Here is a 13799-nt window from a genome sequence, read left to right as displayed (position 1 = left end):
CATGTGCCCTGTAGAGAAATTGTGGTGTCTTAACCACTGAACCACCAGGGAAGTCTCCATCTGTCTTTTTAAAATGTGTGATTTGTAGATATTTTCTTGTGGTTTGTGGCCTGCCTTTATAGGCTTTTTTTTGTTTCTAAGAGCATTAGTTCCTAATTTTGATAAAGCCTGAACAATCTTTGATGTAATCTTTTACCTACTCTGATATCACAAATATTTTTCTCCTACAGTTTATAGTTTTAGGTTCTATTGTTGGGGCCAGTGTGAAGAAAGCAGGAAAGACTCCGACTTGAAGTCTGCCACCCATTTTAAAAACAAGCTGTGAACTGGGCCTGAACCCTGCCCAAGAGTGAGGAAACCGTTGCTAGTGAAAACCAGGTCTCCTGGAGACTTCCCTCCTTACAGATGACAAAGGGAGATTGTAGTTGAGGTCGGGCTGCCCCTGTTAGATTAACCATGGAGACATCCCCCCTTGATGTGTAATCATTGTTCCCCCGCTTTAACCGTAATTGTTTGTTCGCCTAGCGCTTACTTGTTGTAAAGCTCAATCATATGCAACAAAATGGTTGCTAACATGTAACCAGTCACATAGTCCGGGCTATAAAACTGTGCCTCTCAGAAACATCAGGGTCCTTGTTGGGAACTGATTCCCCTTGGACCCGCTGGCCTAATAAACTGTACTCCACTGTCCTGAGTGTCCTTTGAGGTCTGTTTTGTGACTCTGGATTCCACGACACTATATTTAGATCTGTGATTCATTTTAAAACACTTGCGACCCACTTATAATTAATTTTTGTAAATAGTGTGGGATATGTATCAAAGTTCATTTATTTTCATAAGAATATCTAATTGTCAAAGCACCGTTTGTTGAAAAGGTTATCTTTTTTCCAGCTGAATCAAAATCAATCATGTACTTGCAGGACTTATTTCTGGACTTTCTGTTGCATTACACTGATCGCCTTGTCTATCCTTTTAGCCTCACAACACTACTTAAGTATTTCTGTAAGCCTTAGAGCTCTACACTGTAGCCCTATAATTCTGTAGCTCTATAAATTCTTAAAGTTAAGTAGTGTTAAGTACATCAACTCTGTTTCCTTTTTAAAGGTTATTCTGGTTTTTGACCTTGATAATTTGCGTTGTATAGGAACTTCAGAGTCTGATTGTCAATTTCTCAAAAACAAAATCTGCTGGGATTTTGGTTGGGACTTTTGAAACTACAGATCAATATGGAAAGAAGTGATATCCTAATATTATTGAATCATCTGATCCATGAACATAATACATGGCTCAATTTATTTGGATTTCCCTGTTGGCTCATTTGTAAAGAATCCGTCTGCCAATACAGGAGACCGGGGTTCGATCCCTGGGTCAGGAAGATCCCCTGGAGAAGGAAATGACAACCCATTCTAGTATTCTTCCCTGGAGAATTCCAAGGACAGGGGAGTCTGGTGGGCTACAGCCCATGGGATTGCAAGAGTGGGACACGCCTTAGTGACTAAACAACGACAGCCATTTATTCGGGTCTTTAGTTTCTCCTGGGATTTCCCTGGTGGCTCAGACAGTAAAGCGCCTGCCTATAATGCGGGAGACCTGGGTTGGATCCCTGGGTTTGGAAGATCCCCTGGAGAAGGAAATGGCAACCCACTCCAGTACTCTTGCTTGGAAAATCCCATGGACGGAGGAGTCTGGTAGGCTACAGTCCATGGGGTAGCAAAGAGTCGGACACGACTGAGCGACTTCACTTCGTTTCTCTCAGCAGTGTTTTGTAGTTTACAGTGTACAGGTCTTACACATAATTGAGGCCTTAAAAAGCATCACTACGAACAAAGCTAGTGGAGGTGATGGAATTCCAGTTGAGCCATTTCAAATCCTGAAAGATGACGCTGTGAAAGTGCTTCACTTAATATGCGAGCAAATTTGGAAAACTCAGCAGTGGCCACAGGACTGGAAAAGGTCAGTTTTCATTCCAATCCCAAAGAAAGGCAATGCCAAAGAATGCTCAGACTATGGCACAATTGCACTCATCTCACACACTAGTAAAGTAATGCTTAAGATTCTCCAAGCCAGGCTTCAGCAATATGTGAACTGTGAACTTCCAGATGTTCAAGCTGGTTTTAGAAAAGGCAGAGGAACCAGAGATCAAATTGCCAACATCCGCTGGATCATCAAAAAAGCAAGAGAGTTCCAGAAAAACATCTATTTCTGCTTTATTGACTATGCCAAAGCCTTTGACTGTGTGGATCACAATAAACTGTGGAAAATTCTGAAAGAGATGGGAATACCAGACCACCTGACCTGCCTCTTAAGAAACCTGTATGCAGGTCACGAAGCAACAGTTAGAACTGGACATGGAACAACAGACTGGCTCCAAATGGGAAAAGGAGTATGTCAAGGCTGTACATTGTCACCCTGCTTATTTAATTTCTATGCAGAGTACATCATGAGAAATGCTGGGCTGGAAGAAGCACAAGTTGGAATCAAGACTGCTGGGAGAAATATCAATAACCTCAGATATGCAGATGACACCACCCTTATGGCAGAAAGTGAAGAAGAACTAAACAGCCTGTTGCTGAAAGTGAAAGAGGAGAGTGAAAAAGTTGGCTTAAAGCTCAATATTCAGAAAATGAAGATCATGGCATCCGGTCCCATCCCTTCATGGCAAATAGATGGGGAAACAGTGTCAGACTATTTTCTGGGCTCCAAAATCACTGCAGATGGTGACTGCAGCCATGAAATTACGCTTACTCCTTGGAAGAAAAGTTATGACCAACCTAGACAGCATATTAAAAAGCAGAGACATTACTTTGCCAACGAAGGTCCATCTAGTCAAGGCTATGGTTTTTACAGTGGTCATGTATGGATGTGAGGGTTGGACTATAAAGAAAGCTGAGCACTGAAGAATTGATGTTTTTGTGGTGTTGGAGAAGACTCTTGAGAGTCCCTTGGACTGCAAGGAGATCCAACCAGTCCATCCTAAAGGAGATCAGTCCTGGGTGTTCACTGGAAAGACTGATGCTGAAGCTGAAACTCCAATACTTTGGCTACCTCATGCAAAGAGTTGGCTCATTGGAAAAGACCCTGATGCTGGGAGGGATTGGGGGCAGGATGAGAAGGGGACAACAGAGGATGAGATGGCTGGATGGCATCACTGACTCAAGGGACATGGGTTTGGGTGGACTCCGGGAGTTGGTTATGGACAAGTAGGCCAGGTGTGCTGTGGTTCACGGGGTTGCAAAGATGCGGACACGACTGAACAACTGAACAGAAACAGTATATGGGAACTTAGTTCCCCCACCAGGGATCGAACCCATGCCCACTGCATTGTGAGCTTGGAGTCTTAACACATGGACTGCCAGGGAAGTCCGAAGCATATCTTGTTTGATAATTCAAAAGCAAAACACTTTTTAAAGGATTCAAAATTGCACAAACATACTTATACATAGACTAAAAATGCTGTGCAGAAGGAAGTTCAGTTCAGTTCAGTTCAGTTGCTCAGTCGTGTCCAACTCTTTGCGACCCCATGAATCACAGCACGCCAGGCCTCCCTGTCCATCACCAACTCCCGGAGTTCACTCAGACTCACGTCCATCGAGTTGGTGATGCCATCCAGCCATCTCATCCTCTGTTGTCCCCTTCTCCTCCTGCCCCCAATCCCTCCTAGCAGCAGAGTCTTTTCCAATGAGTCAACTCTTCGCATGAGGTGGCCAAAGTACTGGAGTTTCAGCTTTAGCATCATTCCTTCCAAAGAAATCCCACAGCTGATCTCCTTCAGAATGGACTGGTTGGATCTCCTTGCAGTACAAGGGACTCTCAAGAGTCTTCTCCAACACCACAGTTTAAAAGCATCAATGCTTCAGTGCTCAGCCTTCTTCACAGTCTGACTCTCACATCCATACATGACCACAGAAAAAACCATAGCCTTGACTAGACGGACCTTTGCTGGCAAAGTAATGTCTCTGCTTTTGAATATACGATCTAGGTTGGTCATAACTTTTCTTCCAAGGAGTAAGCGTCTTTTAATTTCATGGCTGCAATCACCATCTGCAGCGATTTTGGAGCCAAGAAAAATAAAGTCTGACACTGTTTCCACTGTTCCCCCATCTATTTGCCATGAAGTGATAGGACCAGATGCCATGATCTTCGTTTTCTGAATGTTGAGCTTTAAGCCAACTTTTTCACTCTTCTCTTTCACTTTCATCAAGAGGTTTTTTAGTTCCTCTTCACTTTCTGCCATAAGGGTGGTGTCATCTGCATATCTGAGGTTATTGATATTTCTCCCGGCAATCTTGATTCCAGCTTGTGTTTCTTCCAGTCCAGCATTCCTCATGATGTACTCTGCATCTAAGTTAAATAAACAGGGTGACAACATACAGCCTTGTCATCTACAAAATTAGTTATCAGAATTGCGAGGGGTATCATCTCAGAAAGGATTCCTCAAGAAAGTAGCATCTAAGCTGAGACAAGACGGACAAGAGGTGTGTGTTGGATATAGATGGGAGCAAGAAAAGTGATTAGTAGGGAACAAAAGGCTCAGACGGTCAAGAATCCGCCTGCAATGCAGAAGACCTGGGTTGGATCCCTGGGTTGGGAAAATCCCCTGGAGAAGAGAATGGCAATCCACTTCAGTATTCTTGCCTGGAGAATCCCATGAACAGAGGAGCCTGGAGGGCTTCAGTCCATGAGGACGCAAAGAGTCGGACACGACTGAGCGACTAACATACACACACACACAGACACACACACACGGGATAGAAGATCATTAAAGGAACCAAAAGTGCTTTAAGCTGTCTGGATTGGAGAAATGAAAGGATGGGGGCGGAAGTGGCAAGAAAGGGGAAACAGTGGAGAGAGAGAGACGCGGGTGCCGCGTCTATGTTAAGGGTTATTAAGCAAGGAAGTGCCCTGATCAGATTTATTAGTTTTGGAAACATTCACTATGGAACTATGGAGAGCATGAGGGTAAGGAGCAGGGGGTTCCATCAGGAGGCTGTTGCAGAAATCCAGAGGCGAAACGATGGTGGACAGAGACTGGCCCTACTGGAGGAGGAGAGGGACTGTTTGAGAGATCCTTAGAGGATTTGACGACTTGGACAAGGAGCTGAGGAAAACGGCAGGGGCCAAAGCCGACTCCCCATTGCCCGAGGTGATAGCCGAGGCGCCTGGAGGGCTTAATTAACTAACTGGAGAAGTAGCGCCGCGTTCGGGAAGAAGATGGTGAGTGCTTTTGGACGCGTGGGAGTGAGCTACCTGCGGAGAAGCCAGGGAGAGACGTCCAATAGGGCGCTGGATCGAGGGGCAGGCGCTGCAGGCGCCTCGTCGGTGCTGACGAGGAAGGTGGAGTCAGTCCGCCCTTAACCATCCCCGGGCTCCGCGGAACCTCAGGTCAGAGCGCCGCCGGAAGCCGGTGTCACCGAGCCGGTTCCCGCCCCGCCCCCTCATCAGCGCCCCAGCCCCGCGAGCGCCCGTGAGGAGCGCCCGGAGGACGGACTGGAGCACGGACCAACCACCGCTCTGCTCCTCTACTACCCACTTACCCGGCCGGTGTCCGGGAGATGAGGCGACACGGGGTCCCGGAACCTTCGGCCGCCGCCGCCCGCGTTCGCCGCGGGAACCGGTCCGGGGAACCCGTTCGCTGTTGCTAAGGGGCGGCCCCGGAAGTGACGCGCTTGGGGTTTGTTGATAGCGGAGGCGGCGGCGGCTGCAGGCTCCGAGCCGTAGGAGCCGGATCGGGGGTGGGGCCGAGCCCCGGAGTCAGCGCCCTCCGCCCCGCCCGCAGCCCCAAGGGCAAGGTAACGGCCACGGGGTCCCCCCCTCCCCGCGCCACGGCGCGACCCCCATCCCGCCCAGTGATCCGGTCCCTGGGATTCCCAAGCTCCGCCCCGCCGACCCCCGGTCTTCTCCAGACCCGGGCCCTAGCGTGGCGAGATCCCTTGCCTCCGAAGAAGCTCTGGCTCGGGATTCGCCCCGGGCCGCATCCTCTGCGCCTCCTCGCCGAGGAAAGCACACCCCGTTCGTTCCCGGGGCCAAGGGATGGATCTGCGTCCTACCCCTTTCTCCTCCTGCCTCCGGTGCCTCCCCATCGCCGCTGCAATCATTTGCACAGGTCCATCTGAGCCAGAGGTGTGGGAAAATTCCCTGGTTTACCCCTGCTGACAGGTCTGAGAAACGTGCCTTTAAAAACCTGAGCACCCTTCGTCCAGAAAGAAAATGACGCCCTGTCCATGGCCCCTACAAAATGGGGGATAGATGCAGGGCTGGAAGAACCAGCCTCTACCCCTCCTACCTGTTGGATGAGCTTGAGTTCCCCCAAAGCAGTGCTTGAAAACTCAGGGATGACACGAATGGGGTGGTGGGAATCCAACAGGGTGGGAAAGGGATGGTGTAGTATTGTAAGCCTAAGGGCCAAGGGAGCCCGGTAGGTAAGTTGAAAGTGAAACTGACTGCTGGCTTACAGCTCTGTGGGTGGAACTTGACTTGGCTGCGTTGGGACCCAAGGTATCCAGGGTAGCCAGTCTTTGTGCCAGTAAGCACGGTGTTTGATTTTTAAATTACAGAGGGAATGTCTGATGCCCCCATGGAAAAATCCCCTCCCCCCATGTGATCTTCCTCAGAAACAGTGTTTCTCTTCAGGATTCAAGCTGGTTAGAATGAGTATTGAGGACAGCTTTGAAAAGGGTCATAGCAGGCTGTACTTGAGAGCAGGAGGTGGTTGTCAGTTGGTAAAGAAGTCTCTCTGTTCCAGTTTACTCGTTCATTCAGCAAATCAGAAAGTTATATAAGATGGAGAAAAATATATGTAGGGTGGACAAAAATAGAGCAGGAAGGGCCATGGAAAGGGTCAGATACTGGGTTTGCCCTTTTTATAGAGGGTGATCCAGAGAAGGGCTCTAATAAGGTGATGTCTGAGCAGAGATATAAGGGAGGGAGGGGGCAAGTGCAAAGGTCCTGAGGTGGAAAATCTGATGGTTTTATGACAGCAGGAGGACAGTAGGGCTGGAGCAGAGTGAAGGAGGGGAAGAGTATGGATGAGACATTGGTGGGGAGGGTGTCAGGGACTGTTCATGTGATGGAGGGTCATTAGATGTCTAATGGGACACCTTTCAGAACTGCACTAATTTGAAGTGTCTGGTGGTCAGAGAAAATACAGATTTGTTCTAGGTGACAAATGGCCGTTGTCCTCTGCCTGGTGTTGTAAATACTCTTTCCCCATCTTGGCAATGACCATTGATGGAATAAATTTTAAAAAGGATGGAAATAGAGCACTGTAGTTAAATCTGGTCATAGCACTTGCTTGCTGGTTATAAGAACTGGACAAAGGACCTTTTCCCACCTCTCTGTCCTCATCGATAGCATAGGATTGTTGGGCTGAACGAGAGGTCACGTCCTAAAGTGCTTGGTGCATTATTTGGTGCATATTAAGTCCTCAGTAAGTCTTGCAGGTATGCTGATGGCAATGACGATGGTGAGGAAATGTTGGCATGTGTCTGTCTCAAAGCCTTTCTTTTTATCACCAGCTAATGATGTCACTAGCTTTTGGTTGCCTCTCTGAACTTGTAGAATTCTGGAGAACAGTGAGGGAGACAAAGTGGAAACTTGTTGTAACCCCTTAGTGGGAACAGTGGTTGCACATCACTGTCATAGTAGCTGGATCCTGGCTTTTCTGATGCCAGTGGGAGGTTTGGGGGCTCTTTTTTTTTTTTAAGGGCCCAGCAAGTCCCCATTTTTCCATGTAATATAGGCCAAATGACGGTGTCGAAATAGATATGACGTGGAGACGGGTCGCAGGGAGCAGTGTATTTTGGCATGTGGTTGGGGTGTGTGTGGCTAATGGAGACTGTTGATCCTAGATGTGCCCAGCAGAGGCTGAGATGTTTGCAGCCTGCCTGATAAGGTGTGGAACAGTAGTGGTTGCTCTCTCTCCTCAACCCCCAAGCCTGGAGTATGTCAACAAGCTTGGGTTCATAAGCTGAGCAGGGCAGCTGGGCCAGAGGATTTGAAAATGAAAAGTCATAGCACGCTGACTCTGAGAGCTGGGGTGCTGGAGCCAGTTGCTGTGGGTAGAACCTTGGACCAGTCATCTAGGGAGCTGGGGTCAAGGCCAGCTCTGCAGCTGGTTCACTGCATAAACTTGGACAAGTTCTATCCCCTGCCTGGGCCTCCATTTTCCTGTGTCTATTCTAGCTCTATGCTGTTGGGAGAAAGAAACGAGACACAGGTTTTAAAAGAATTCAGCGCACTCCAACGGGCTTCCCTTGTGGCTTGGCTGTTAAAGAGTCCGCCTGCAATGCGGGAGACCTGGGTTCAGTCCCTGGGTTGGGAAGATCCCCTAGAGGAGGGAACAGCTACTCACTCCAGTCTTCCGGCCTGGAGAATCTCATGGACTGTGTAGTTCATGGGCTCGCAAAGGATTATGACACGACCGAGCAACCTTCACCTGGTGCACTCTAAGGTCCCCTGCAGAGGTAAGAACAGCTCTTGTCATTAGCACCACCACGATTCTGCAGGCTTCACTTTGGGGCAGAGGACTTCAGTACCTCAGCTGCTCTTGACTCTTGAAATGCAAGTTCAGAGACCCCTGTTGGAGCATTTACTTTGAGACCAATATCCTGTGACTGGTTCAATCACTGACGCTAATTTTTCCAGCTTCAGAAGTGGGCATAACGATCTCTCCAAGCATTATACTTGGGAAATCCCTCCATAATTATTGGTTACCACCTTCTTGCCATTATTTCATCACGTCTCCTCAGCAAACCCATGTGGTAGGTGCTGTTGGCAACTCGTGGACAGATAAGGACCCTGATGAATATTAAGGCTGGCGAACATTGCCTGGGGACCTCATGGAGCTGAGGCTCCTTCACCCACAACCAACCAGTCACGTGGTTACTGTGTCATGGAGACCCCATGAGTTACACTGGGTCCCTTCTTTAGGAAGCTTCTAGTCCTGTGGTCAAAAAATAATATGTCTGTAGGATAGTTACCAGTGATGCCTGATCATCTATGCTCAGTGCCCAAGGACAGTCCAGGTTGTAAGGAGGCGAAGGCTCATGCTACAGAAGGGGGAGCTGAGGCTTGCAGAAACGGTTCCTGCCCACAGCATAATGATGGAGAGAGCCGAGCTCCTCCTGGGGGACTTGGGCACATCATCACACATCTTTGAGCCATAGTTTCTTCATCTGGAAAACAAAATCATAGGTCCCTGTAGGTTATTTGTGGCTTCAATGAACACACGCATGGAAAGCACAAAATTCTGGGTCTCAGAGTAATGAATACGCGTATGCATAACTGATATGTACACATGAATTTGTGTATGTATACATAGTCTGTGGCCAGTTCACCACTGAGTCTCAGCTGCCTCATCTGTGAGTGGTTGATTATAACTCCTGCCTGATGTGGTTGTTGGGAGAATTAAATGAGTTAACACGTGTGGAGTACTTAGCAGGGTCCTCGGAATACGGTGCTCAGTATGACTGATCACCGTTTGATTGCAGCTAGTGCCCCCCATGTCCCTGAAGCCACTCTGCCTCTTTGTACAGCAGTGAGGGGTGATGCGCTTTCCATTTCCACATCTTCCTAATGTCACCCAGCCTGGAGATTAGTCTCTGGGATGCCCTCAGATCCTCGCCTGCAACCCCTGCCCCCAGCACCTGCCCTGACCCCCTCCACAGCAGCCTCCCACCCCCTCTATCTGGCCTGTGATCTGCTCCCTCCTGGAAAGCTTCCAACCTCTGTAAATAGGATATTTGTTTGGGTTTTCCCTGTAGCTCCTGGGTTAATATTTCACACGGTGGGCACCGCTTAGAGCTTCTGGCTCCCCCAGCCTCTGTCGGCTGGGTGTCAGGACACTGGCAGGGTCCCATGTGCCCTCCTCTGGATCCCAGATTCCCTTCCCCTTCCATTGGATGGACAGGAGATAGGATGGCTTGGTGAGAAGCATGGGTTTGGTTTAGGTTTGGATTGCACCCCACTCTTGCTAGTTGTGTGACTTTAGACAAGCCTCAGTGTCTTCATCGGAATACAGAGTAACAATCTCTACCTCAGGGTGTTTTAATGTGGCAACTGGGGCAGAAGCAAACCTTTATTCTGTTATGTGCCAGGCACAGGCCAGGCCCGGAGGATCCAGGAGGGTGGAAGCAGAGAGGATTCGTCTCCTCCTGAATCCTTGCGGCCCAGCCCGGGCTGGGGGAGGAGTCAAATTATTATAGACAAATTATTATACAAGCGATGAATTAGCCACAAGCACAGGATCCTAGAGAATGTCGTTTGTTGGTTAAGTTAGAAACTACATGAAATAAAGCCGTGCAGAGCTTAGACTGGAAGCAGCCGACCTGGAGGCAGCTGTTACTGTTCATTCCCCACTGCCCCCCAACCCCAGGGTGTCAGCTCCTGTCAGATGCAGGCAAGAGATGGGATGGAGGAAGACGCAGGGTTCTCCTTGCTGTGTGCTTGTTCTGTTATAATCAGAGTTCTCTCCATCTCCAGTTGCCAGAATCCCAAATGGCCAGGCGGGCCAGAATACAGAGCCCGAGGGGCTAGTCGTGGGGGGGTAGAGATGCCCACCTCTGGCCGAAAGGGGTACAAGTAGGGGGGACCCCCCAGGTGTCTCAGCCTCTGTGCTGAGATGGATGGCCCGTTCTTCCTCCAGCTCATCCCCGCCCCCAGCAGCAGGGCTGGCACTGCCAAAAGCTGGTTGCCAGATCCGTGCCATCTGGCCAGTTATCTTTTGAAGGCACTTGGTTCATCTTGGCGGCTGATAAACTGGTGTTTCTTCCAGCTGAGGAGCAAGGTTAGGGCCGAGCGGCTACCTGGGTGACTGGGCTTGTCCTGCGGAAAGGGCAAACCCCCTGCAGCTCTCTGGTTCAGAGTGGGGAGGGTTCTGCTCTGCCCCCTGGGTGCTGGCACTGTCCCGGGCACAGTGGGCGGGGAGCATCCGAGAGCATGCCTTGCCCCCCAGGTTCCCCGCTTGTGCTGAAACCCTACAACACCTGTGCCGTGCCCACATGGGGCTTGCGGCCTTTGTTCGGCCCGGAGTCGTGGAATCGAGCCTGTGGTGCCAGGGCCCCACACCCTCTGCCCTTTCAGTCTGGGAGCATCTTATCCTTCTTCCTGGAATGCCTTTCCCTTCTCTCCCTGCCACCGGAGTGAACTATGACTCATCTTTTGGGTCGCTGCTGCTGAAATGTCACTTCCAAGGACGCCTGCCCTGACTCCCCAGCCCAGGGCAGTCCCCTGGGGCTCGGGCACCCAGAGCCCTGGGGACCACCCTCTCCTTCAGAGCATGGGGCCCAATGGCATGTGTTTGTGTGCTTCTTAGGTGGGGGTGTCTGTCTCCCTCCAGAACCAATGTGCTCCCCGAGGACCAAGACCTGTCTGATTTCGCTCACCCTCAGGCCCACAGTGCTCCATAGACAGTAACCCTGGGCCAAGTACAGGGATGGGGCCGGAAGAGACAGCCTGGTTCCTGCCCTCATGCAGCTGGCTGGCTGGCATGGAAGCTGGATCGTTAAACCAGCATCAGTTCAAAATGTTAACTGTGGTAGGGCCCATGGGGGCAGCCAGCATGAGAACCCTGGGCAGGTCAGTGAAGGCTTCCCGGAGGAAGCAACACTAAGGCGTGAGGGTATGGAGACATCAGCTGAGTAAGGAGTTCAAAGGTAGCGTGGGCTGGAGCAGTTGGTAGATGCTTCCTGGAGGAGGGGCAGGAATGTGTTTTGGGGGTTGGGAACGGGGTTTAGGGGAGAAAGTGGATGACCGAAGGTCTGAAGGTGACCCTGTGCCTCTGGCCCATTGCCAGGAGGCCATTGAAGGAGGCCAGTGTGGCTAGAGTAGGGAGGTGAAGGCCACGAGCAGGCTGCAGAGCTGATTCCACTTCTGGAGGCCTTGAGTGACTGCTTGAAGAGATGAACTCGGCAGTTTCCAGCAGGACGCGTGGCCCTGCCAGCAGTGCGCACGCTGGGCCCAGCTTCCTGGGCAAGAGGCTGCTGCCCTCTTGAAGATCTGAGAGTGAGCGCAAGCAAGGGAAGGCAGGGCCCAGGCTGCCTGTTTACTGTGCTTTTCCTCGAGGGTGTCACGGTACTGGTGGCACAGCTGGCACAGTGAGCCTGGGGGCAGGAGACCCAGGCCTGAGGAGCTGGGGCCTGGAACTGGGGTGCAGACCCTGCATAGGGACCAGGGCAGCTGAGGCAGGAGAAAGGGATGATGACGGTGATGGTGATGTGAAAGCTTTTAGTGAGCAGTTACTATGTGCTAGGTACCATGCTAAGCCCTTTCTATATTGTTCCGTGTTATCTGTACATGGTGTTCTCTGTTATAGAGAAGAAACCAAGGCACAGAGAAGTGAAGACACTTGCCCCAGTTCACCAGCCCTCAATCAGTGGGGCTGAGACTGGAAGCTGGGTTGGCCTGGCTCCAGAGCTCTTAGAGCACAGTCCCCAGTGGTGCCAGAACTTAGAACTGGCCATTCCAAAGGGCACAGAGCTCTGTGGCCACCCACTCGGTTTCCCAAGCAGCCTAGAAGCCTCAAATGTGGGTGCAGAGGCTCCAAGAAGCCAGGGGTGCTGCCAGGGCCTCACCTCCTGCAGAGCTGTCCAAAAGACTAGGCTCCTGTCCCAGTTTGGACAGCCCCTCTCTGAGCCTGAGTCTCTCTTCTGTAAGGTGGGGTCATAACTACTTGGTGTTCACTGAGTTGTGTCACGCCTGAGATGAGGTGTTTTTCCCAACAATCTTGTGAAGTGGGGATTGTTGTCCCGATTTTCCAGATGAGGAAACTGAGGACCAGCAAGGTTGAATAATTTACAAGTGAACTGTGGAACTGAATTGAAACGGCTCTGTCTAACCACAGAGCCTTCACTTGAAAAAAGTAGCAAAAAACTATTGAAGGGTGCTATAGACTAGGACAGGCACACAGAGCCTGAGCAGACAGTCTGAATTTCCGCAAGTATACACACCTAGCCCAGCCCACCCAGAGACCCCTGCTGCTTTCCGATTACTGCCTCCCGCAAAGGTAATCACCACCCTGACTTCTAACACCATAGATATATTTTGCTTATTCCCCCACTCCTCCTTCTTTTTGATCTTTGTTTATTTGGCTACTCTGAGTCTTAGTTGCGACACACAAAATCTTCCATCTTCCTTGCAGCATGTAGGATTTTTAGTTGCGTCATATGGGATCTAGTTCCTTGGCCAGGGATTGAACCAGGGCCCCCTGCATTGGGATGTCAGAGTCCTAGGCATTGGCCCACCAGGGAAGTTCCTTTCTCCCCCTTTCTGATGTAGACTGTCATAGGAAAATGGTTTGGGACTAATTCCTGACTGTCCTTGGGTCTATAAATGGTTGATTGTTTCCTGTCTTGTTCACTTGGAGTTGAAGGTTCAGTTTCTATTCTCTCTTAGCCACTTATGGTAGCTGAAGATGCATAGTCAGTTGGACTATCACTTACCCAGATCCCGAATCCCTTTTAAATGTGGACCTCTTTGATGTCCAGGCCATTTTCTTTTTTGTTGAATTGCAATATACATTTTTAGAAGTGCACATGTCGTAATAGACAGCTCTCTGAATATTGACAAAGTGCACATACCTGTATGCCCAGCCCTCACATAAGGGATAGAAGCTTCTCAGCAGCCAGCCAAACCCCTCAAATAACCACAGTCCTGACTTCGGCTACCACAGTTTAGATTTTCCTCCTTTAAAAAACATTTTTTTTTTCTTTTGGCCATGTCACATGGCATGCAGGACCTTAGTTCCCCAAACAGGGATGGAACCCGTGCCCCTGCAGTGGACGTGTGGGGTCCTAACCACTGGA

The 13799-nt window shown here is 50.0% G+C and overlaps 1 protein-coding gene across 3 annotated transcripts in view; it reads left to right on the top strand.

Annotated features, from left to right (window-relative positions):
* The first annotated feature begins 5663 nt into the window (after nucleotides 1-5663).
* ZER1 (zyg-11 related cell cycle regulator) overlaps nucleotides 5664-13799 on the top strand; it is a 29680-nt gene continuing 21544 nt past the window's right edge. Inside the window, exon 1 of one of the 3 annotated variants that reach the window (XM_040225307.1) lies at nucleotides 5664-5789. The gene's annotated coding sequence lies outside the window, so the exon portion shown is untranslated. Of the gene's footprint in view, nucleotides 5790-5916; nucleotides 6121-13799 lie in introns of those variants that run through there. The other 2 variants (XM_040225309.1, XM_040225308.1) reach the window with 2 other exon arrangements.

The sequence above is a fragment of the Oryx dammah genome, unplaced genomic scaffold, assembly GCF_014754425.2.
Source record: "Oryx dammah isolate SB20612 unplaced genomic scaffold, SCBI_Odam_1.1 HiC_scaffold_25, whole genome shotgun sequence".
Classification (NCBI taxonomy): Eukaryota; Metazoa; Chordata; class Mammalia; order Artiodactyla; family Bovidae; genus Oryx; species Oryx dammah.
The sequence above is the reverse complement of the archived record's forward strand: the minus strand, read 5'-3'. Positions and strand labels throughout refer to the sequence as shown.